Source organism: Sciurus carolinensis, chromosome X, assembly GCF_902686445.1.
Source record: "Sciurus carolinensis chromosome X, mSciCar1.2, whole genome shotgun sequence".
In the NCBI taxonomy this organism is placed as follows: Eukaryota; Metazoa; Chordata; class Mammalia; order Rodentia; family Sciuridae; genus Sciurus; species Sciurus carolinensis.
The window spans coordinates 107,882,629-107,907,250 of record NC_062232.1 but is presented as its reverse complement, the minus strand read 5'-3'; positions in this window follow the sequence as shown (position 1 = coordinate 107,907,250).

Here is a 24,622-nt window from a genome sequence, read left to right as displayed (position 1 = left end):
GCATAATTTGGATAGTTTCATTCTGCAGTTTCTCCCCTTTCCTGTTCTTGCTCCCTCCCCTAGAATCACTTCTTCTCCTCAACTCTTCTCCATTCTATTTTCATGAGATCCCCTTGTTTTCAAAAAAAAATTCATAATTCTCTTTAGCTTCTACATGTAAGAGAGAAAATATTCAACCATTGACTTTCTGAGTCTGGTTTATTTCACTTAGCATAATGTTCTCCAGTTCCATCTATTTACCAGGAAATGCCATCTTTTTAGTCTTTTTTATGACTGAGTAAAACCTTGTTTATATATACCACATTTTCTTTGTCCTCTCATCTATTGAGGGACACTTAGGCTGATTCTATAACTTAGCTATTGTGAATTAAGCTGCTCTAAATATTGGTATGCATGTGTCACTATCGTTTTCTGATTTTAGTTCTTTATAATAATTATTGGGGAGTTGGATAGCTAGGTCAAATCATGGCTCCCTAGTTTTTTTTTCATATTTTTATTGGTTCATTTTAGTTGTACATAATGATGGGAGTTTTTATAACTATAATTTGGCCAATTTCACTCTCTAATGCTTTCTCCCTCCCCATTTCACACCTGTTGGTCCCTTTCCTATACTGATTTTCCTATGATTACCAGGAGATCCACCCCCACATTTTCCCCCTTTTTTTTCTCTAGCTTCCACATATGAGAGAATATACATAGCAATTGACCTTCTGAGTTTGGCTTAGTTTGTTTGACAAAATGTTCTCAAGTTCATCCATATTCCAGCAAATGAAATAATTTCATTTTTCTTTATGACTGAGTAAAACTCCATTGTTAATATATATCACATTTTCTTTGCCATCCATCCTTTAATGGATACCTAGACTGGTTCCATAGTTTGGCTATTGTGAATTGTGCTGCTATAAACATGGGTATGCACATATCATGGTAGTATGATGACTAATTTCTTCAGGACAAATACCAAGGTGTGGTATAGCTGAGTCATATGGTATCTCCATGCATGATCTTTTGAGAAATCTCCATACTGATTTCCAGTGTAGGTAGTACTAATTTGCAGTCCAACCAGCAGTGTATGAGTGTACCTTTTCCCCCCATATCCTTACCAGCTTTTACCATTATTTGTATTTTTGGAAATTGCTAATTTAACTGGAAATGAAATCTCAGTGTAGTTTTGATTTGCATTTCCTTGATTGTTAGGATGTTAAACATTTTCATATATTTATTAACCATTTACATTTCTTCTTTTGAAGAAATATCTGTTTAGTTAACTTTAATGGGTTTTTTTCTGTGTTAAGCTTTTTGAGTTCTTTATATATTCTGGATATTAATCTATTTTCAGAAGAGTAGTTGGCAAGGATTTTTCCCATTGGTTCTCTCTTCATGCTCTTGTTTCTGTTGCTGCACAGAAGCTTTTTAATTTGGCGCTGTCTAACTTATTGATTCTTGGTTGTATTTCTTGAGCTTCAGGAGTCTTATTAAGGAAGTTAGTGCCTGTGCCAATATGTTGGAGTTGGAGTGTTGACCCTGTGTTTTCTTCTAGCAGTTGCAGTTTTTCTGGTCTAATTCCCAGGTCTTAAATCCACTTTGAACTGACTTTTGCGCAGGGATAGAGATAGGGATCTAGTTTTGTTCTTCTGTATATGCATATCCAGTTTTCCTCACACCATTTGCTTAAAAACATATCCAATGTATGTTTTTGGCACCTTTATTACCAATTACATAAATATACCTATGTGCTTTTTTTTTCATTTCCTCTTTTAATTCCTCATATTGAATCTATCATCACATCCTAAAAGTTCTACCTCCAAAATACATTCTCAATTTGCTCACATCTCTCCATTCAGAGTTCCACCCAGTCCATACTCTATCTTCACTGGTGAATGCAGTGGGCCCTTCTATTGGTATTCCTGACTACTCGTCTCCTGAAACGTTTTCTACTCACAGTAACTGGAATGGTCTTTCAAAAGCATGAACATTTTATTAAGAAAAAGTATTGACATTTTAATTGAGATCATATAGTGCTTCTCTTCCTGTGTCGGACTTATTTCATTTAAAAACGTGTCTTCCAGGTTGATCCTTGATGTGAAAAATTACAATATTTCCTTCCTTCCTTCCTTCTTCCCCCCTTTCTTTCTTTCTTTTTATATTTGTTCTATTTAGTTATACATGACATCAAAATTCATTTTGATTCATTGTACACAAATGGAGTACAACTTTCATTTCTATAGTTGTATGCGATGTAGAGTCACACCATTCATGTAATCATACATGTACATAGGGTAATGATGTTGTCTCATTCCACCATCTTTCCTTCCCCCTTCCCCTACCACTCCTCTCATTTTCCTTTATACAATCCAACATTCTTTCATTCTTCCCTTACTTCCTTCTCTGCCGTTATGTACCAGCATTCACTTATCAGAGAAAATATTCAGCCTTTGGTTTTTTGGGATAGGCTTATTTCACTTAGTAAGATATTCTCCAACTCCATCCACTTACCTGTAAGTGCCATGATTTTATTCTTCTTTATGACTGAGTAATATTCCATTGTGCATATATACCACATTTTCTTTATCCATTCATCTGTTGAAGGGCATTGGTTGGTTCCATAGTTTATCTATTGTGAATTGATCTGCTATAAACATTGATGTGACTGTATCACTGTAGTATGCTGATTTTAAGCATACTCCTTGGTATAAACCAAGGAGTGGGATAGCTGGGTCAAATTGTGGGTCCATTCCAAGTTTTCTGAGGAATCCCCACACTGCTTTCCAGAGTGACTGCACTAATTTGCAACCCCACCAGCAATGTATGAGTGTACCTGTTTCCTCACATCCTCACCAACACCTATTGTTGCTTGTATTCTTGATAATAGCCATTCTGATTGGAGTGAGATGAAATCTTAGGGTAGTTTTGTTTTGCATTTCTCTTATTACTAGAGATGGTGAACATTTTTTCATATATTTGTTGATCACTTGTATATCTTCATCTGTGAAGTGTCTGCTCAGTTCCTTAACCCAATTTTTGATTGGGTTACTTGTATTTTTGGTGTTCAGTTTTTTGAGTTCTTTATATATTCTGGAGATTAGTGCTCTATCTGAAGTGTGAGTGGTAAAGATTTTCTCCCACTCTGTAGGCTCTCTCTTCACATTATTGATGTTTCCTTTGCTGAGAAAAAGCTTTTTAGTTTGAATTCATCCATTTATTGATTCTTGCTTTTATTTCTTGAGCTTTGGAAGTTTTGTTAAGGAAGTCTGGTCCTAAGCCAACATAATGAACATTTGGGCCTACTTTTTCTTCTATTTGGTGCAGGGTCTCTGGTCTAATTCCAAGGTCCTTTAGAGTTGAGTTTTGCACAGGGTGAGAGAGAGAGCAAAATTTCATTTTGCTGCATCTGGATTCCAGTTTTTCCAGCACTGTTTGTTGAAGGGATCTTTTCTCCATTGTATGTTTTTGGCACTATTGTCTAGTATAACTGTATTTATGTGGGTTTCTCTCTGTGTCTTCTATTCTGTACCATTGATCTACCTGTCTATTTTGGTGCCAATACCATGCTGTTTTTGTTACTATTGCTTTGTAGTATAGTTGAAGGTCTGGTATTGTGATACCCCCTGCTTCACTCTTCCTGCTAAGGATTACTTTGGCTATTATGGGTTTCTTATTCTTCCAGATGAATTTCATGACTGCTTGCTCTATTTCTATGAGGTACGTCATTGGGATTTTAATTGGAATTGCACTGAATTTGTATAGTGCTTTTGGTAGTATGGCCATTTTGACAATATTAATTCTGCCTATCCAAGAACATGGGAGAACTTTCCATCTTCTAAGGTTTTCTTTAATTTCTTTCTTTAGTTTCTGTAGTTTTCATTGTAGAGGTCTTCCCTATGTATCTGTATATCCACGCTATTTCATTAGTCTTTTGGTCTGCTTTTATACCAGTACCATGCTGTTTTTGTTACTATAGCTCTTTAATATAATTTGAGATCAGGTATCATTATGACACTTGTCTCACTCTACTTGCTCAAGATCACTTTGGCTATTTTGGGTCTTTTATTTTTCTATATAAACAAATTGGGTACAACTTGTTTCTCTGGTTATACATGAAGTAGGGGCATACCATTCGTGTAATCATACATTTACATAGGGTGATGATGTTTGATTCATTCTTTTATTTTTCCTTCCCCCCACCCCTCCCACCCCTCTTTTCCCTCTATAAAGTCCCTCCTTCCTTCATTATTGCCTCCTTCCCACCCCCCATTTTGTGTCATCATCCATTTATCAGCGAGATCATTCATCCTTTGGATTTTTGGGATTAGTTTATCTCACTTAGCATGATATTCTCCAACTTCATTCATTTGCCTGCAGATGTCATAATTTTATTATTCTTTATGGCTGAGTAATATTCCATTGTGTGTGTGTGTGTGTGTGTATATATATATATCACAGTTTCTTTATCCATTCATCAATGGAAGGGCATCTGGGTTGGTTCCACAATCTGTCTATTGTGAATTGAGCAGCTATGAACATTGATGTGGCTGCATCACTGTAGTATGCTGATTTTAAGTCCTTTGGGTATAGGCCGAGGAGTGGGGTAGCTGGGTCAACTGGTGGTTCCATTCCAAGTTTTCTAAGGTACTTTGATGGGAATTGTATTGAATCTATATGTTGCTTTTGGTAAAGTGGTCATTTATAATATTAATTCTGCTTATTCAAGTACATGTGAGGTCTTTTCATCTTCTAGGATCTTCTGTAATTTCTTCATGTTGTATACTTTTCATTGTATATGTCATCAACCTCCTTTGTTAGATTTATTCCCAAGTATTTTTTATACTATTGTGAGCATAATAGTTTTCTTGATTTCTTTCTCAACAGATTCACTACTGTAGTATAGGAAAGCTATTGATTTTTGAATGTTGATCTTGTGTCCTGATACTTTGCCAAATCTGTTGATTAGCTCTTGAAATCTTCTTGTGGAGTTTTTGGGACTTCCAGATAAAGGATCATGTCATTCATGAATAGAGATAATTTGACTTCTTCTTTTTCTTTTTGTATTTCTTTAATATCCTTTTCTTGCCTGATTTTTCTGGCTAGAGTTTCAAGAATCATGTTGAACAGTAGTTGTGAGAGTGGACATCCTAGTCTTCATCCTGATTTTAGGGGAAATTCTCTCATCTTTTCTCTGTTCAGTATGATGTTGACTATGGGTTTGTCATATAATGTTGAGGTATGAGCCTTCCTTACATAATTGAAGGCATGTTGAATTTTATCAGAGGACTTTTTTTCATTTATTGTCATTTGATGTTTATCTTTGATTCCATGTAAATGCTGTATTAAGGATATTGATTTGCATATGTTGAACCATTCTTTTAATCCTGAAATGAAGTCAGCATAGTATATGATCAATGTTGAATTAAATTTGAAAGTATTCACTTGAGGATTTTTGCCCCTGTGTTCATCAAGGATATTGGTCTGTAGTTTTCCTTTTTAAAAAATATTTTTAGTTGTAGATGGACACAATACCTTATTTTAAAAATTATTTGTTTATTTATTTATTTGGCACTGAAGGTTGAACCCAGTGCCTCACATGTGCTAGGCAACCTCTCTACCACTGAGCTAAACTCCAGCCCCTGCAGTTTCTTTTTGTGTGTGTCCTTATCATGTTTTGGTAGCAGGGAATGACTGGCTTTGTAGAATAAGTTTGTAAGAGTTCCTTCACTTTCTATTTTATGGAATAGTTTGAGGAGCATTGGAATTATTTCCTTTTTAAAAGTCTAATAAAATTCAATAGTGAATCTATCCTGTCTTGGATGTTTTCTTCATAGAATTTCAATTACTGATTCATTATCATTGCTTATTATTGATCTGTTTTTATTTTACTTTTTATTTGTTCTAATTAGTTATGCATAAGAGTAGAATGCACTTTGATACATCATACCTACAAATTCTCATTCTTCTGGTTGTACATGATGTAGAATCACACTGGTCATGGAATCACATATGCACATAGGATAATAATGTCCAATTCATTTTACTATTCTTCCTACCCAAATATCCCTTCCCCTTCCCTCACTCCCCTTTGTATAACCCCAAGTACATCTATTCTTCCCTTCCTGCTACCCGATTATGTATCATCATCTACTTATCAGACAAAATATTGGGTCTTTGGTTTTTTGGGATTGGTTTATTTCACTTAGCACGATATTCTCCAGCCCTATCTATTTACCTGCAAATGCCATAATTATATTCTTCTTTATGGCTGAGTAATATTCCATCATGTATATATAGCACATTTCTTTATCCGTTCATCTGTTGAAGGGCATCAAAGTTGGTTCCATAGTTTACCTATTGTGAATTGAGCAGCTATGAACATTGATGTAGCTACATCTCTGTAGTATGCTGATTTTAAGACCTTTGGGTATAAACTAATGAGTGGTATAGCTGGGTGAAATGGTGGTTCCATTTCAAGTTTTCTGAGGAATCTCCACACTGCTTTCTATAAACTTTATATCAAATCATCAAATAACACAATCAATAAATGGGCTAAGGAACTGAACACACAGTTCACAAAAGAAGAAAACAACCAATCAGCAAATATATGAAAAAATGTTCAACATCTGTAGCAATTAGCAAAATACAAACCAAAACTAAGATTTCATCTCACTCCAGTCAGAATGGCAATTATCAAGAATACAAGTAATAATAAATGTTGGCAAGGCTGTGGGGAAAATGGTACACTTATACATTGCTGGTGGGAATGCAAATTGACCCTTTTTTATATTCTCACAATTAACATTTGATAAGGCATGTATATCTAAAATTAGTTTTTTTTTCAGATATTCTAATTTATTGGAATATAGTTTTCAAAAAGTTCCCTAATTATCCTACCAATTTCAGTGGTGTCTGTTGTAATATCTTCTAATTCATCTCTAATTTTATTCATTTGGGTTTTCTCTTCGAGTAGTTTAGCTAAGGGTTTGGCTATTTTAATTATCTTTTCAAGAACCAACTCTTGGTTTCACTGATACTTTGTGTTGTTCTTTCAGTCTCTTTTTATTTCATCCCTCATCTTTTAATTTTTCTCCTTGTATGGCTTTTGGATTTAGTTCACTCTTATTTTTCTAAAAGTTTGAGATGCATTGTTGGGTTGAGGTCACTTTTTTTTCAATTAAGGCACTCATAGCTATAAACTTCCCTCTTAGTATAGCTTTCACTTAATCCCCCAAATTTTACTTGTGATGTTTCCTTTTTCATTTGATTCTACAAATTATTTTCCCTCCTGATTTCTTCAATGACCCACTGTTCATTCAAGAGTGTATTGTTCAAATTCATGTTTTGTAATTTCTCTAGTGTCTTTTTCCTTGAATTTCTAGTTTCATTCCATACTGTTATGATAAGGTACATGAAATTATTTTCATTTATTGAATTTGTTAGAGTTTGCTTTATGTCCTAATATATGATCTACTTTGTAAAAGTCTTCCATGTGCAGAAAAAAAGAATATGTGTTCTAGGTCTGTTGGATGAACTATTCTGTAGAGGTCTGTTAAGTACATCTGATCCATTGTGTAATTCTGATATATCTTTTTTGATGTTTTTTGTCTGGATGATACATCAATTGGTAATAGTGGGGTGATAAAATCACCCACTGTTAGTGAATCAGGGCCTGTTTCTCCCTTTATGTCCAGTAGTATTTGTTTCATGAAATTGCATGCTCTGATGACTGATATACATGTATTTATAATCGTTATGTTCTTTTGACAAATTGTTCACTTCATTAATATGTATATTCTTTGTCTCTTCTGATTGATTTTGGCTTCATGTCTGTTTTATCATATCTGAGTGTAGCTATTCCTGTTTGATTTCAAACTGTCTGCTTTGAATATCATTCTCCATACTTTCACTTGCAGCCTGTGTATTTCTTTCCCAGGAGTGAGTTTCTTCCAAGGAGAATACTGGAAGATCTTGCTTTTTAATTCAGTCAGTCTGTAATCTTTTTATTGGAAAATTAAGACTATTTACATTCAGAGGCATTATTGAAAAGTATGTAATTATTCCTGACATTTTGTTTTTCATCTGTTTATTTAGGATATTCTATGTTTGTATCTTTGTGTCTTATTCATCTTGGTGGGTTTTTCTAGTCATAATGGTTTATTCTTTCCAACTTCTCATTTGCTCATCTACTCTTTTAGTAAAATTTATGCTTTCCCATGTTCTCATGTTTGTGTTTATCTTCTTATTGGTAGAAATATCTTCTGTAATACTGTTCTAGTAGTCATTAATTCCCTCAGTTTATACATATCATGGAAGTTCTTTATTTTCCTTCAATTATGAAGGATAACTTGGCTTGCAAATAGTAATTGAGGTTGGCACGTTTTAATTTTAGGACTTGAATACATGTTTTATTCCATCCATCAATGAGCAAATTCACTTTCTTCTCAGCAGCACGTGGAAACTTCTCGAAAAGAGACTATATATAATCAGTTTTTTTTTTTTTATGTGACCAAAAGACCTGACGATAACAATTAGAGGAGGAAAAGTGTTTTTAGAAACTCATGTTTTAAGAGTTTTAGTTCATATAAGGTCAGCTACATTCCTTGGGGATTGAGGTGAGGCAGAACATCATAGAGGAAGGGTGTGGTGGAGGAAAGTAGCTGGGAACATGGCACCATGAAGCAGAGAGAGAAAAAGAAAGATTACACTTTCCAGATATAAAATATATACTCACAAAGCATGACCCCAATGACCCACCTCCTCTAGTCAAAGGCTACCTCCTTCAGTTACCATGCAGTTAATCCCTATCAAGGGTTTACTCACTGACTAGGTTAAGGCTCTCATAACCCAATCATTTCACCTCTAAACTTTCTTGCATTGCCTCACACATGAGTTTTGGGGGTATACCTCACATCTAAACCATAACAACATGTTTGTCCATCTTCTCCTGGTATTTAGGTTTCTTCTGAGAAATCTTTTATTCTAATGGGCCAATTCTAATTGCCCATATGTGATTTGAATTTCCTTTCTTGTAGGTTTTGATATTCTTTCTTTGTTCTGTGCTTTTTGCAGCTTAACTATAGTATGTCATAGAGAGGTTCTTTCCTAGTTATATATATTTAGGTTTCAAAATGCCTCCTCTTCCTGGGTATCTATATCTTTTGATTCTATACAGAGATTTTGCCTTTCCTGGGATGGATATCTCTCTCAATTTTATGTGAGCACCTTTTTAGTAAGCAGCCTTATCTTTGATGATATTCCCTAGGATTTCAAGTTCTTGTGTAATATGAATTTAACCCCAATTAGACTTTGTAATGTAGTTTCCTTGTGGCTTCTTTGGCTGTAATTAGTGGGGTATTTCACAGTGAATATTGTGTTGGAACCTGAGGAACCCACTTTCTTTGTAGTTCTTGCAAGATTGGGGCCCCTCTGGTAGTTCATGAAAGTGTGTTGTAGACAAAATAACAGATGGTTTGTCTCCTCTGTGGTTAATCCCCCAGTGTTGTCAGCAGTGTGTGTTATGATAGGGTATGGGAGTGACCTATGCTAAAATTCCTTATAGATGAGGTTTCCACAACTTTTGTTTTATTTCTTTCTGCTGTTGCTATGGGGATGATTGTCCAGGAACAGGATTTCAGTTTCCTCTAGTCATACCTATTTGGAGTTAGGTCTATGACTCTGGGGATTTTTTCTTTTCTATTCTTTAAGTTGAAGTATCTACCTGCCGCATCTGTTTCCTGCCAATCCAACACTTAACATGGTCTGTTGGAATAGAGGACTCAACACTTGATCTGTAGATTGTCCTCCCTCTTGGGGGTCATAGGCATGGCATGTCTCCATTTGCAGTTGCTTTTTAATATTAATAATCAATATATCATTAGAAACTTATTGGAAAACATTGGGAAGGTTTTGCTGTATTGGGACACAAAGTAGTGCACAATGAAAATTTAGCAGTAATACATATAGATAAATATATGAAAATAAACAATTGTGGCTGTACTCGAGTTTAAAGGAGCCTGTGATTGCTTTAATATAATAATAGATGGATAAAGAGGCATTCCTCTGAACTTGGATACAGTGTTTAGGCTTTGTTGCTTTCCTAGTTTTAATAGTTGATTCTAGAGATACTTTACATAATAAAAACATTTAGGTTAGTCATAAATATAATTTGTGCTTTTCCTATGTTTAGTCTAATTCTTTGAGAATCAGAATAAGATTGTAGTCTGCCATTATATGAAATTATAATAGACTAAATATTAATTATAAGTTGTTTTCTTTGCCCTTTAATAATAGTAAAAGCTTTTCACTGTTAAACACTGGAGTTCATGGTGGGGGTAGTTTCTCAGAAAATCTAGTGACATGTTTGTTCTGAAGGTTGAAGGTTGGCAGATCATGGTGCCCTCAGTTTAGCTGGGAGACAAGTTTGTTTCAGTTTAGTTGGGAGACAAGGTTGTTTTAATAGAGCTGGGTAATAAGGTTGTTTTGGTCTGGGCTGTCATACAGAGGGAATGTGTACTTTGAGAAGAAGCATAGATTGTACTTTTGAAGGTCTTTCTTATTTTAAACTAACCAAAAATAATATAATCACTACTAAAGAAAAATAAAAAGACTGGCAGAAAAAATAAAGAGATTCAGCCTCAGAACACTTGGTGTCTCTGTGTGCTGTTTCTCCACTGCGCCGACACCTCCCATCCACCTTGGACCCCCGACCCCTGCTAGGGCTGGACCCCAGCATCTACCCATGTTCATACAGGGCTAGGTCACTGCTGAAATAATATGTAATTTCTCTGCTGTGCCTGGAGTGAAGCTCAATGGCAGAGCACCCAACCATCATGCTCAAAGTCTTGGCCTCGATCCCCAACACAACACAGAAAGAAGGACACAAGCAACAACAAAAACAAGATAAGCCAGATAAAGGAATAAAGTAAAAGCTAAGTATACACAAAGCAACCACAACACCAACAAAAGGAAAGAATGAGGGGAAACATTATAGGATAAACTGAGAAGTTAAAAATAACTAAAATGTTAAAAAAAAGGGAAAATAGAAAGAAGATGATGAAGAAACATTAAAAACCTAAAGGACAAAAGGGGATCCTTGCACACACTTTTTGTGCTACACATTCTGAAGGTAGGGGTTCAGCTATGGAGTTGCAATTATCTGTTGTGTTAGGGGTGTAGGTTTGCATTGTGCCGTCTAACACCCTAACTCTGGTATTGTGAAACAGCTCTTCTGCAAAATTACATGCTACTACTTGTTTCCCAAGATTCCTGCAGTTGCATTCCCAAACTGCTAGTTTCACAGGGAAGTATCTTCTGTTTCCTCAGGTATCACAATTCAGTTTCCCACCACATAGAATTTTCATCAGGTTTGTGTCAAAGGCTCTCCCCTCCAGCCAAACTCTCTCTCAGGGCAGACACCCACTGAGTCTGTGTAGTGATATTGCAAAAGAGATCCAGAGACAGGAAAAATGCTTGAACCTTTGACTCTAAGGATAGGGGAATAGTAACTTGGTTATGACCTTCTCAACGTGGCTTTCTGTTATACCATCAATAGAATATACTGGGAAGTGTAGAGAAATTCTCCAGAGTCTGTTTGCTGTGCAAATCCCATGTGTATTGTGCATTTGGACTGTAGTTCTGTATGGTACTTATTCCTATGCTCATGGTGCTCACTGGGTGTCTCCTTGTTTTACCTGTACTCTGTGCACTCAGCCACTGTTGTGTGATAGATGCTGGGGTGCTACATTACTTCCTCAGATCCATTATTCCTAGTCTCTGGGTTTCCCCAATTATTTTTCTGTCCATTATTGAACTTCAACGTTCTCCCACAGTCACCCACCTCTTTACACAGTTATTCTTCAGTTGTTTGACCCATTTCATAGTTTGTTATTGTTGCTGAATCTTGTTTATTTGCTTACTTTTCTGAAATAATTATTTCAATTGCGTTTTTTTTTATGTGTTGTTGCTGAAGCCTCTGCTCAGGTAGTTTACTAGTTACTTAATGATTGGACAGAGATTTCCTTAAATGCCTGGAATCAATAATACCAGCAGTGACAGTTTTGCAGTGTGACTTCTGGGCATATTTTCAACACTTAACCAGGTAGTTTATAACTCCAACTTGAAATTCATTTCCTTCTTGTGCAGAGTCTCAAGGTCTACATGAGGTCATGGCTTTAGGCTTTCTCATTTCTTTCCTGTGCATGTGCCCAGTCTTGGGCATGTGCACATACTCGCATATGAACTGACCTTATAGTTTTCTGAAAATATGGTATGTTCAAAGACCCCTATGGATATCAAAATTTCCTAGCTTTTCCTTTTAAGCTTTTTGGCTAGCTTATAATTTGCCCAACTACCTTCTATTGCACCATGTAGCCTTAGTGTAAAACAATTGCCAATAGTTGTTTCCAACAATCCTTTCCAGGAAAAGGCTATTTATACTAAATGATTGTTTAATCAGGCCAGTTAAAGATAAGACTCACAAGTGGCATCTTCCAGGAAATCACTAGACAGGTCAGTAATGATTTCTCTTAGAATGGGGTATTGAAAGGGGCCAAACCTATTTTAATAATTCAACCAAATGTCTGGTTGCTGGCTTTCATTGTGATTGCATACTGTTGTTTTCAGTTCTATGAAGCTTGGGAAATAACTTAGGAATAGATAAATTAAAATGCCACAAAACTGTGCTCCTACCAATATTTAACTATTTTTCTTAAATGAATGTTCATAAAATTATTGGAGTCATTTGGTTTATTTCTATACTTCTGAAAAACTCTATTATTAATATTTTTGCCAGTGCTCACATTGGTTTTGTTGAGATTTTTGAAGGTACTCTTTCCTGTATGTGTAACTTTATTTTCTCATTCCACTTATTTGGTTCAGTCTATATACAGTTTCTTGTTGATGTAGAATAGTTCCTTTTCAAGGGAACATACACATATATGCCTGGAAGCATTAACTACAAGTGCAAATTTCATGTTGAGGAGTATCAGAAGACAAAATACATAAAAGTGAAGTTATGAAAGAATATGACTCATTGAATAAGTATGCCTAATGTGTCTTTCTCAAAAACAAATCAAAGTGACCAAGGCAAATGAGTGAAGGATGAGGAAGAAAGAATTTTGAACAAAAAATGTAGCTGCCTCCCAAAGAGCTAGCCTCATTTAATACCCTTTTTCTCAGAACTGTAAAAGCCAGAGAACAGTCAATGCAGAAGTTAGAACATTGTAGGATAAAATGGAAAACATGATCAAAAAGGTTGATAAAATTATTGAAGTATAAAATGAGTTTCTTACTGGATTTACATGGGAAATGCCATCTGTTATTTGCTATTTACTCTTCATCTTATTTGACTTTAAAGTCAACATTGCAGGGGGCTTAACCAAGTTATGGAGGTTCAAAATCAATAGTCTTCCCAAGCAGATGGTGTTAATCCTAGGTATCTACTTTAGACCAGAGCTACCTTTCTCAGTGACCATGGACAATACCTGGAGGAAAAAGACTGAGCCAGACTAAGCTGGTCCCAGAACAGTTTGAAATAATGTGGGGCCTCTATCCTTTGTCTTGAGAATGGCTTCTGGAAGTGGGCTACTATTTGAATGAAATTTTAAAACAATGGAAACAAATCACCCTCCACTGAAGTGGTTTCTTTTGTGTAGCAGAGAACAACAGTGTTAGAGTGTAAATCAGGAATTACTAGTATTTTTGAAATCAAAGTCTTAACATAATTCATAATTTAAGAAATAAAACTTTTCCCCCCTTGAATCTCCTTCTGAAAAGAAGCAGAGACTCCCCAGACATTTTTTCCCCTGTATCTTTCCTTTTCCTTTTAGATATCTTGCTGTTGAGAAGTAGAGTCATACAGAGAAGTGGACAAAACATGAATGTACAGCTCAATAAATTATCACAAAACAAATACCTGTATAACCACAAGCCAGGTCAAAAATACATTGACAACACTGACAACACCCCAGAGGCCGGCCTACCTTCACTTTTCCTTTTTAAGTATATTGAAATTAACTTTGTTTTAATGATTTCATGATCCTTCTTAGAAATAAAGATATCTCGTTGAGAAAGGAGGTTGTTATAAAACAAGATTTAGAAAATATTATGCAATATAAGTGGGGACCAATGCTTAAACTTGGAAACATAAATCTTGTGGCAAGGGAAAATCATGTGTATGGTTAAATATGGAGTTTGTCCCCTTCCAAATAGAATGATAAAGTGTCGGGATACCGCGGACCCCACCCTAGTCTGGCACTGAGCCGGGGTGGCCCAGTTTGCAACATCGAGGACCTCAGTCTGAGGCCCCTGGTTTGCAACAAACAGCTAACACTGCTGACTCATGCTCGCTGCATGCCCTCTTGTTGCCATTATTGTATTACATTGTTATCATGCTCTCCCCACATGCTCAGTAACTCTGATTGGCTGCTGTATATGAGGTGATTCTTGTAACTGCCTAGAGACTGATCTCAGGCTGACTCTGATTGGCTTATGCTTGCTATATAACCCAGACACTTCCTCGAATAAAGCAGCATTGTTTGTTGGGCATTGTTCGTCGTTCATTGTTCGTCGTTCGTTGGTCTTTGTCTTTTGGGCTTTTTTGTTCGTGTGAAAAGGAAGTGTACGCGTTATCATTGCCTCCGCCGGCGGAGGGCAGTGATAATAAAGACTTAGTTTCAAATGGTGGAAAGTTCAACAGAAATGTGACAGGCCAATAAAATAACATTTTCTTAGTTCTGCCACATGAACTAATTAGATTTTACTCAAGAACTACAAGACATGCCCTCAGTTCCATATACCCACATCAAGTATCTAGAAATGTGGCATCTCCCTGGTCCTCACACATCGTCTCAGTTTCTAAGAATTCACCAATCATATGAATAATACTTAAAAGGCACTCTGTATGTGCCAGGCACTGTTCTAAGCATTTGTGCATATTAATATATTTAATTATTTAATCCTCATAGTGCTTCAGAAAAAAATGGGGAAATTAAAGTTGAAAGTCACTCTGGTAGGAGGTACAAACGTGGGATTCAAACTCTGATCATCTGTTAGCAGGATCCGTTTTTGAACTGTGAAGCTCTTCTGCCTCCATGTAAAGATTTAAAATGGATGCTCCTTTGTGTAAACTGTGGGCTATCTTTCTTTGGTCATTATGCATAGCAAGTATGCATGTTAATAGCTTAATTATGAGAAATACCTCTGTTAGCATAACTGTGACCAGCTCTTTACTGTTCTTTAATATAGGTGTCAATGTAGGGAAGACTGTATCTGAGATTCCTGTTGTGACATGAAAAATGCATGAAATTTAAACATGCTTGACAAACTCAAAAAATTTTCTTGTGTGCATAAAAGTTTTTAATAGAGACAGTATCTCTTACTTTTCAAGATATGACTTGAAAAGGAAAAGTTATTGACAAATTTATAGAAGCAGTATTTATTATTCATATTGTATATAGCACATACTTAGTATAGTGGTAGTACAATTTGATGTCACTGCTTTGATTTATGTTACGTGGTCAGTAATATTACCACCATTGCTTTTGCATCATCAGTGAAAATTTCAACACAGAAAAGGCAGTCTATATCTTAGTTTTACTATGAAGATTGTCTTGATCTTGTTGACTCCACAAAAGGATCTCAGGATCCACCAGGAGTCCACTAACACATTGAAACCTCTTAAAAACATTTACTTTATTATTTTCCTATTTGGAAACAGTGATACCTTCAGATATCTCAGCTCTTGACTAACTTTTAGCTACCTAATTCCCTTGCTTAGTACTTTACAGATTTGATTCTCTACACTGTCCCAACCCCCCAAAACATTTGCATTTCTAGAAAGAAAAATCATAAAAACAACAACAATAAGAACAACAAAGATCAAGTTTCAGAATACCTCAAAATAAGATTACCTGATTCAGGGTTAAATTCCTGTCTTGATTTCTTGCAACATGAATTTCTTTTGGTGACTCCTGGATTCCCGACTCAGACTGACCCAATTTGTAGTTATCTGCTCATCAAACTTTCTTCTTCACTTAAAGTTTGTCAAGCAAATTAGGTGAATAGTTAGGGAAAGCAGGGAGGAAGAAATAAAAATTAATAAAATAAAAGATAATAAAGATACCTCCTTTGTCACAAGGAAGCAAATCCTTCAGAAAACCTGCTCTTCCACCACTGTATCAAGGTGAGTGGAATAATTCCTAAATACTTGACAATCACTGGTCATCCCCTATGACTTTCTGGAAGTGGGAGTGTTTAGTCATTCTTAGGAGTGTGTGCCAATAACAGAAAAACAAATGAAAGAGAGAGCCCAATCTTTTCTCCTGCCTCAGGCAAGCTCCATGATAGATAGCTTACCATGACAGATAAATTTGAGGCTGACATTTCTGTTCCATTTCTTATGGTTCCTTGGAAGCAGTTCCTTGTTAAGTATTATAGAGGGACTAGATTTCACAGGGAGTCTGACCTGGCTAATTCTGGCATGATGGAGGGTATTCTGAGACCTTGTCAGGCAAGCCCAAGATGTCTATAGTTACACTCCCTCACCAAAGCTTCTGGCCAGCTATGTTTTTAGAATGTAGCCAAGGGCATAAACATTCTGATTCAGCATATGTATTCAAGGTCATAAACATTTTGTGAGCATGCGCCCATTCTAATGTAACCTATTGGCAACATGCCTTCTTTGGCCTTGTTTAGTCAGCTTTTTTGTCATTAGGACCAAAAGACCTGACAAGAACAATTAGAGGAGGAAGAGTTTATTTTGGAACTCACAGTTTCAGTGCTGTTAGTTCTTTGGTGGCAGACTCCATTCCTCAGGGTTCAAGGTAAGGTAGAACATCGTGATGGAAGAGTGTGGAAAGGAAAAGCATCTGGGAACATGGCATCAGGAAGTAGAGAGAGAGCGAAGATCACAAAATATACACCCCAATGGCACACCACAGTGACCCACCTCCTCCTGCCAAATCCTATCTGTTTATAATTACCAAGTTAATACATATCAAAGGATTAATGTCCTGATTAGATTAAACCTTTTACAACCCACTTATTTGGGAGGATAACTAATATAAACCACAATAGGCCTGCATATAAAAAAAGACCTATTGAAAGACTCAGGCAGCTGAAACTGAGGGCTGCCACCTCCAAATAAAGCAAGTCTACTATCCCAACCATGCCTCACATCTTCTTTCAATATTTGGAGTCCCAAATATTGCTTCCTGGGTCTGAGTCCCCAAAGGACAGACCTTAAATTGTACCAAGTAAAGGGTCTAGGTGGAAAAGAAATCTATGTCATGGAAGATAAGAGAAGATCCTTAGTCATCATCCATGTTGTTCTTCTATCATCTTTATTAGTATGTACACTCTGAAGAATTTAAATATATATTGAAAAGTCTTTTGTTTTTCCCTTCCTCTTTGTAAAATAAAACATGTAGCAAGTATTTCAAAGTTGTTAAAATTTAAATTTTGATTTAGAGTAGCTTATTTCTCCTCCAACCATGTTCAATTTATGGTAAACTCACTTTTAACACTTTTACTTGATTATTCATTTTTAGAACAGTGACAAAAACTTTTGAAACAAACATTAGTTAAGCATTTTATAGGTTCAAGCATCTGTAGGTAATATAGAAAGTTGAAGAAGTAAAGAATATATACTTTCTTTCCCCCCAAAATTTTAACCTAGGGTGAGATGTAGGAAATAGAGGGAGGCAGATAGGTATAAATTATTTGTAATAGAAGTGAGTGAGTGAAGAGGCAGAATATAGATCCAGCATGCTATCATTCTACCTTTCATAATTCTAATTATCATATTGGTGGTTAAGAGGGTCCTTTCCAGGTAATGAGTCTCCCCCAGGCATTCCAGACATAGGGGCTTGTGGTTGATATGGAGTCCGATTTTGAGGCACTGACTCAGGTTGAGTGTGCGCACTGTTGATGAATATCACTCAGGCACCAAATGAAGGCAGAAATCAGTCTATGGAGATTATTTTTAGTCTCCTCTCTTCCCACCTCCACCAAAACTCAGCACATAGAACTTATAAGTAATGAGTCCCATATGGGAAAGAGCTATGTATCCTCTCTTGGGTAACATCACTGAGAAATCATTACAAAAGGATTAGTTGCTGTTTGTAAGTTTTGAGAAAAGAAATTTGGTGTTTGTAAACTTTTTGTCATTGTGAACAAAATACCAGATGAGAACAACTTAAAGGAGAAAATGTTTATTTTGGCTCATGATTTCGGATATCTCAGTTCATTGCCCAGTAGGCTGAAGCTTACTCCATTGCTCTGGGCCCAAGATGAGGCAGAACATCATGGTGGAAAGGTGCAGTAGAGGAAAACTCATGGTATCTTGGTTGCAGAGTTGGCAAGGAGGGTGCAGGGAGAAGTTAAACCCTTCTACAGCATAACCTCAGTGACCTACTTCCTCCAGCTATGCCCCAGCCTCCTACAGTTTTCATCACCTGCCAGTAAGTCCACTCAAATTGTTAATCCATCAAATGGTTTGATCTGATGTGGTTATAGCCGTCATGATCCAATCATTTTACCTCTGAACATTGCTGCATTGCCTAACACATGAACTTTTGAGGAACACTCCAGATCCAAAGCATAACAACCCCCAATCTGAGAGTGATGAAACTGTGATCATTAATACCAAGGGATTTGCTCAAAAGTTTATATTATTGTTCTGGTTAGGTAATTAACATCATAAAGTGAGATGAGATTGAAGAATTGTCTGGAGTGTCTCCTCCCTACAGAAATTAAATGCAAGGTAAAAAAATCAAATAGAATTTCATCTGCTATCCCACTCAGCTTTGATTTGGAAAGGAGGTAGTTAAGTTACAATATGAAGAAAGTGGCAGTTATAAAGCTTGCCTTCTATTGCATGCTTTTGCAGCAGCAATTACCTCAGCTACAAATCTCATTTACAGAACTCTTTGAAAGTGCTATCTGGATGATGGCAGAATACACTGGAAATCAATGGAGGGTGATTTCATTCCCAAATTGAAGTTACCACTTAATAGTCATGGAAAAAACACACATACACATACTCCAAACTCCTTCTTACTCATTAATAGATTCCTCAGTAGCAATTATGAGGCTTAACATTCACAAATTCAATTACTACTCAAAAATATGAATTATAAACACTCTTTACCAATTGAAATGCAATAACATCCTAGTTTCCAGAAGGAAAATAGACAGGAGCTGTTGGAAATGATCCTAATCATGATGTTAATAAGTAACAGCCCAATACGTAGTCTGCAAAACAGGCAAGTGCTTGCCTCCCTGCACATACCATTATGCGATTTTTTTTCTTGATTTATATATAGTATCCTAGCAACCATCCTGCATGTTAGACTTAATGGATCTAAAAATGATGCACTGGGAAATCTATCCATATGTCCTCATGCTCTTGGGAGGGACACTTTCTCCTTGGAGGGCATGTCACAGGTCAGATAGATATGTGGGGATTAGAGTCACTTTTTTTACTCTGATATTTCATTGACCTTCCTGATTCTGTGTAGATATAGGGCCTTTAATCTAAGTTTAATATAAATAGATGGCAGTGCTGCCAGCAGATCCTAATTCCACATGGATATTCAATAACACAACAGAGGAGCCTGGAGATATGGCCTGCTGGAGATGACTTTAAACCTAGCAAAAGTAGGCACTGATAATGGTCCTAAACTTCCACCTTATTTACTATTCATTGATTTAAGGCAGGAAGGACACTGTCAAAATGTGCTTGCAATTCAGGATTGGGAAGGCCTTAATTTATTCTCATTTTACTGTGAATTAAATCAGTTATCAACTCAATTATGACCCTTTGATAGAGGTTGGGTCCTTTATGATATAGGAAAAGAAAGATTTAGAACTAGGCATTGGGTGTAAGAGCTGAGAACAACCAGGTGAAAGAAGACAGAGACAAGTTCCTTTATCTTTAATTCTCTCCCAGGTCCTTCAAAGTTCTCAAATGCTATAAGGGACTTATCCACATGGGACCTATATGATAAGGTAGACTACATCAGAAGGAGTTAAGAAGTCCATTGTAAAGCTGAACGGTCCATTAGTTTTATAACGTTTTCAGGGTAGATATTTTGTAGTTAAAGAAGATAATGTCTCTATTCTCCCACTGTGGGCAGCAATTTTGATGATGCAATCACTAACACCCTGAGATACTTTAGCCCCCTGTTAAAGTGTTTTCCCTTGCCAAACCAAGCCCTGGGTAGCTTCCACCAATGACTTTGTTTGTTTCTGAGGTGCTGATTTTTTCTAATGAAAACTGTTAAATCAAGATGATGTCAGTTCCTATAGCCATGTTAGGTAATTTCAGGTGGGCCTTCTTAGATGCTCATCAACATTCCTTTTCCTCACTTGCAGATTCCCTTTGCCATTCATTCAGCCTTTTGAAAAACCTTTTATTAGGCAATCTTTATATCTCACTTGTGGCCAAGGCATTAAGGTGCCATGGTAATCAAGATTGACTAGGTCCCTTCCCTCATGGAGTTTGTCACTTAGTGAAAGAAGGTGGAAAATGAACATGTTGTAAAAATTCAATTTCATATTGGCATAAGTTCTATGCAGAAGAGTGAATTCAAATATCCTGAGATAAGGATAAGCTTAGGATGCTCCAAAAAACAGAACAAAGATCATGGTGTGTGGGCATCAAAGGGAGAGGAATAATAAGTTGTAAAGTCACCAAGGTTGGCAATGGACCATGCAAAAGACTTTAGATTTTATTGCATTTTCAATGGGAAGCCATTGGAGAGTTTTAAGTAGGGAAGTTATAATATCTGTTTTATATATTGAATGGCTCACTCTAGCTGCTGTGCAATGAATGTAAGAGAAAAGTGTGGAAACAAAGGAACCAATCAGGAAGCTGATAAAATATCCAGGTGAGGGATGATGGTAGCATGGACTAAAATTGTAGCAATAGAGATGGTGAAAAGTGCTTGAATTCCATTGAGTAAGTTGAAGACTGAATGATGAAGTGATATGCCAAGAATCTAATAAAATGACAACGGTTACCATTATGTTATACTGTCATTTTGCTTTATCTTAAGGAAAGTATGTTTTCTCTTCTATCCCTCATCCACTTTGAATCTATCCCAGTGCCACTGGGGGAAAAAAAAAGAAAAGGATACAAAACAAAAGAAACAACCCTTGTTGTCTTTTTCCTTGTCCTGCTGTTCCTCAGTGTCCTGCACACACTTCTCTTTCCTCCTTCTCATCATCCAAACTCTCTTCTCCAATGTGTGCAGGTGATTCCAAGAAAAGAATTTTGTGACCTTGACTAGTTCTAAGGAGAGAGGCTATTGAGTAGGGCTGAGAACTGAAAGCATGTCTAGAATCCTTTACCATAAACTACACAGGAGATACTTTTCTCCTATAGAGAAGACTGATCCTGGTGCCTACTACTGAGCTATGTTTCTGAGAAAGTCTTTTTTACTATGCTTTTTTATAGCCAGGCATAGAAATGCCAAACTTCTTGAAAAAAAAAAACAAACAGATTTTCAAAGGAGCTAACCAGCCCCATTATGTTATTTCGTATTTGTTGAACAGTGGAAATGTTTGCAAGGAAATAGAAAACTGATCCTGAGATGTGCATTTACTCTGGACTTATACCATCTCTTATTTAGCAAGCTCAAAGCAGTGCCACTTTTAATGTATATTACCTTGCTAATCTCAACATCACAGCTGTGAGGTCACATCAGTAGTCAGATTTCTCATTTTCCAGTTCAGTCCACCAACACAGATATTTTTAAATTATGTACTATCTTAAATAGCCATGCCTAGCTTTTGGTCTGAAATATACACTTGTAACCCATGGTTTCTGTATCAGGGATGCAAACTGAACGTATAAGAAACAATGTTTGAGCAAAGAAATTAATAACATGCTAACATGGGCCATATAGATTCTAATTTTAGAATAAAAGTTTTGAGATACAAGCATCCATTTTTATTTAATGTTGAGTTCTAGACTTTTAGAACCCGGGGATGGAAAAGGAACTTGGAGTTTAATCTACTCGTTTCATAAATACCCATGATCTGATGCCCAGAAAGATGAAATAGCCACAGACACAGAAGTCAATATGAGTCAGGACAGGACACAGGTGGTGTCTGACATCCAGCGCAGGGATGGTCATATTTCAAAACAAAACAAAACAAAAAACTTTCCTATCATTTCTGCTGTCAATGTGCTTCTTTTTTGCTATATTTTATTGGCTATATGGCTATGAGGGTATAAATGCAAGAGAAACATCTGCAGTTTCTTTAGCCACTTAAGCACCTCACCCAGGAATGACTTCATTATGGATATCCTAAATCTAGGGCTCAATGTTGTGTTACACAGGTTTCTGAGATACATATTCAGCTGCTCTCAGCAGCTATCAGTAATCTCCAGGTGTTACTGTATGCTCATATAATTAATCAACAAGGGACTGGCAGTAACATTTGTGGTAAGATTTGGAGTTGGGTTGGAGGAAAGCTTGCTCCAATTGGAATGACATACATATTTCTCAGGATGGGAGTTTTACTACAATGTTGATACAATTCCTGATCTGAAGAGTTTCCTACTCTGATTTAGGAGAAAGGAATTACAGAAACCACAAATAAGTATGTATTATTTATATTTATATTTACTTATATATCTCATATTTTATTGATTTATTTGTATTTGTAAATACGTATATATTTATAACACACATCACAGTCACATGCATAACAAACTATCATGTCATGTGTTCACAACAAAGAACTGCAATGACTAAATTCATGAATTGGAATTTTATTTTGTTATTTGAAGGAGTATTTATTATGAGTTTAAGTGCATCCATATGCTCTGGTTAATTGAGGAGACTAACTAACCACACTTAAGTTTTTCCCATATAATCCAGGATGTGTTGAAGTTCAAACATTGTTTCCATTTGAGGTGGACTATGATAATTTTGATGAAGACAGAGCATTTCAATTAAAACAAATGTTCAGCTGAGAGTAATGTTGCAAATTTAATCTTATTATTGAATTTCCTCTGTAAAGTATTATTATTTAGTGTTTAATTTTCACACAGGAAGGAACCAGGGGTAAGTGGTAAAAAGACTTGCTTTTATTGAGTACTTATTATGTACCATCCACTTTATAGAAACTATCCTTTTTTTGGCTAAAATAACGGAAGCAGCATTATTGACCATTTATATGTGCCAACACTTAACATATGTGATTTCTAACCTCACAAAAACCCTAAGAAACTGGGAGAGAAAAAACACAGCCATAGGCCTCCCAGGTGTTATTTTTGCTTTCTCAAGATACCTGGTAAAATATAGCAACATTCAAGATATGTATTATCCTAATATTAACAATGAGGTAACTGAGACTGACATGTGATTGTAAATCAGATCTGACTTAGAATCCCATGCTCTTACCATATTATTATATGGCCACTTTGAAATATTCCATTTAGGTTCCAATCACTGGGAACGGGGTGGGAGTGATGGACCATCCCCAAAATTTTGGGCAAGCTTTCAAATAGTTCAATAATTTTAGAACTATTTTGACAGATGACAATTATTGTAGATATTAAGTAAAGTTCAAGAAGAGTAGCATATATAAGGAAAGCCAGATTTTGTTTTTAATGAACTTTTCCTAGGTCTTTTGTTGTTTGTGATCAAATACAATTTTTGTGTGATTAGAATTCATTAGAGAAGAGTTATTTTGGTGTGTTTAAAACTCCTTTGATTGAGTACATGCAATTACTAGATCTTTATTCAAACTATTGGCTTGGATAAAGATAAGAGCAAAGATGGAGGATGTACAAAATATATATGAAATAAGATTCAGAGAAATTTCTGAGTTTCATGCCATAAGAGTTCTAGACAAAAAAAAATTGGAAATTTAGATTAAAAGGCAAGTGGCGAGGGGCATATATTATAACTTTTGTGGGAAATAGCTACAGAGTATTGACATAGGTATCATGAATTCTTCATTGGTAATGTAGTCCCTAGGGTGGTAATGTGAGAGATATCAAATCTCAATGAAGAACACATACATTATAACATTTTAAATCTTCTTTGAATAGATGCTTTTTCAGTAAACTTTCATTTACCTTCCTTATTCTAGTTGGCATAAAGTACAAAGTTAGCCTTTTAGAAAATTCTAATGTAAAGGTAGTAAAGCGACTAATCAAAGAACAAAGTTATGCTACTCCCCTCCTTACCATTGCATGGTAGGGATATTGACTTCTTGCTCTTCTTATTTTATTTTTCAGTACTGGGGATTGAACCTAGGGGCTCTTAACTACTGAGTCCCAGCCCCAGTCCTTTCTTATATTCTATTTAGAGACAGGGTCTTGCTGAGTTGCTGAGGCTGGCTTCAAACTTGTGATCCTCTGCCTCAGTCTCCCAAGCTGCTGGGATTACAGGCATGTGCCACCATGCCTGGCTGGGACGCTGGTTGCTGATGGAACATTTTGACTATTATATTTTGTTAGTGAAAATACAATATTATCAGTTAAAATTCAGTTGAATTACATGTATAGTAACTAAACTGTTATGTTCCAATAAATTCTTTTTTCTTATTTTTATTTTTTACAGACTACACTTTGATTCATAGTACACAAATGGGGTACAACTTTTCTTTTCTATGG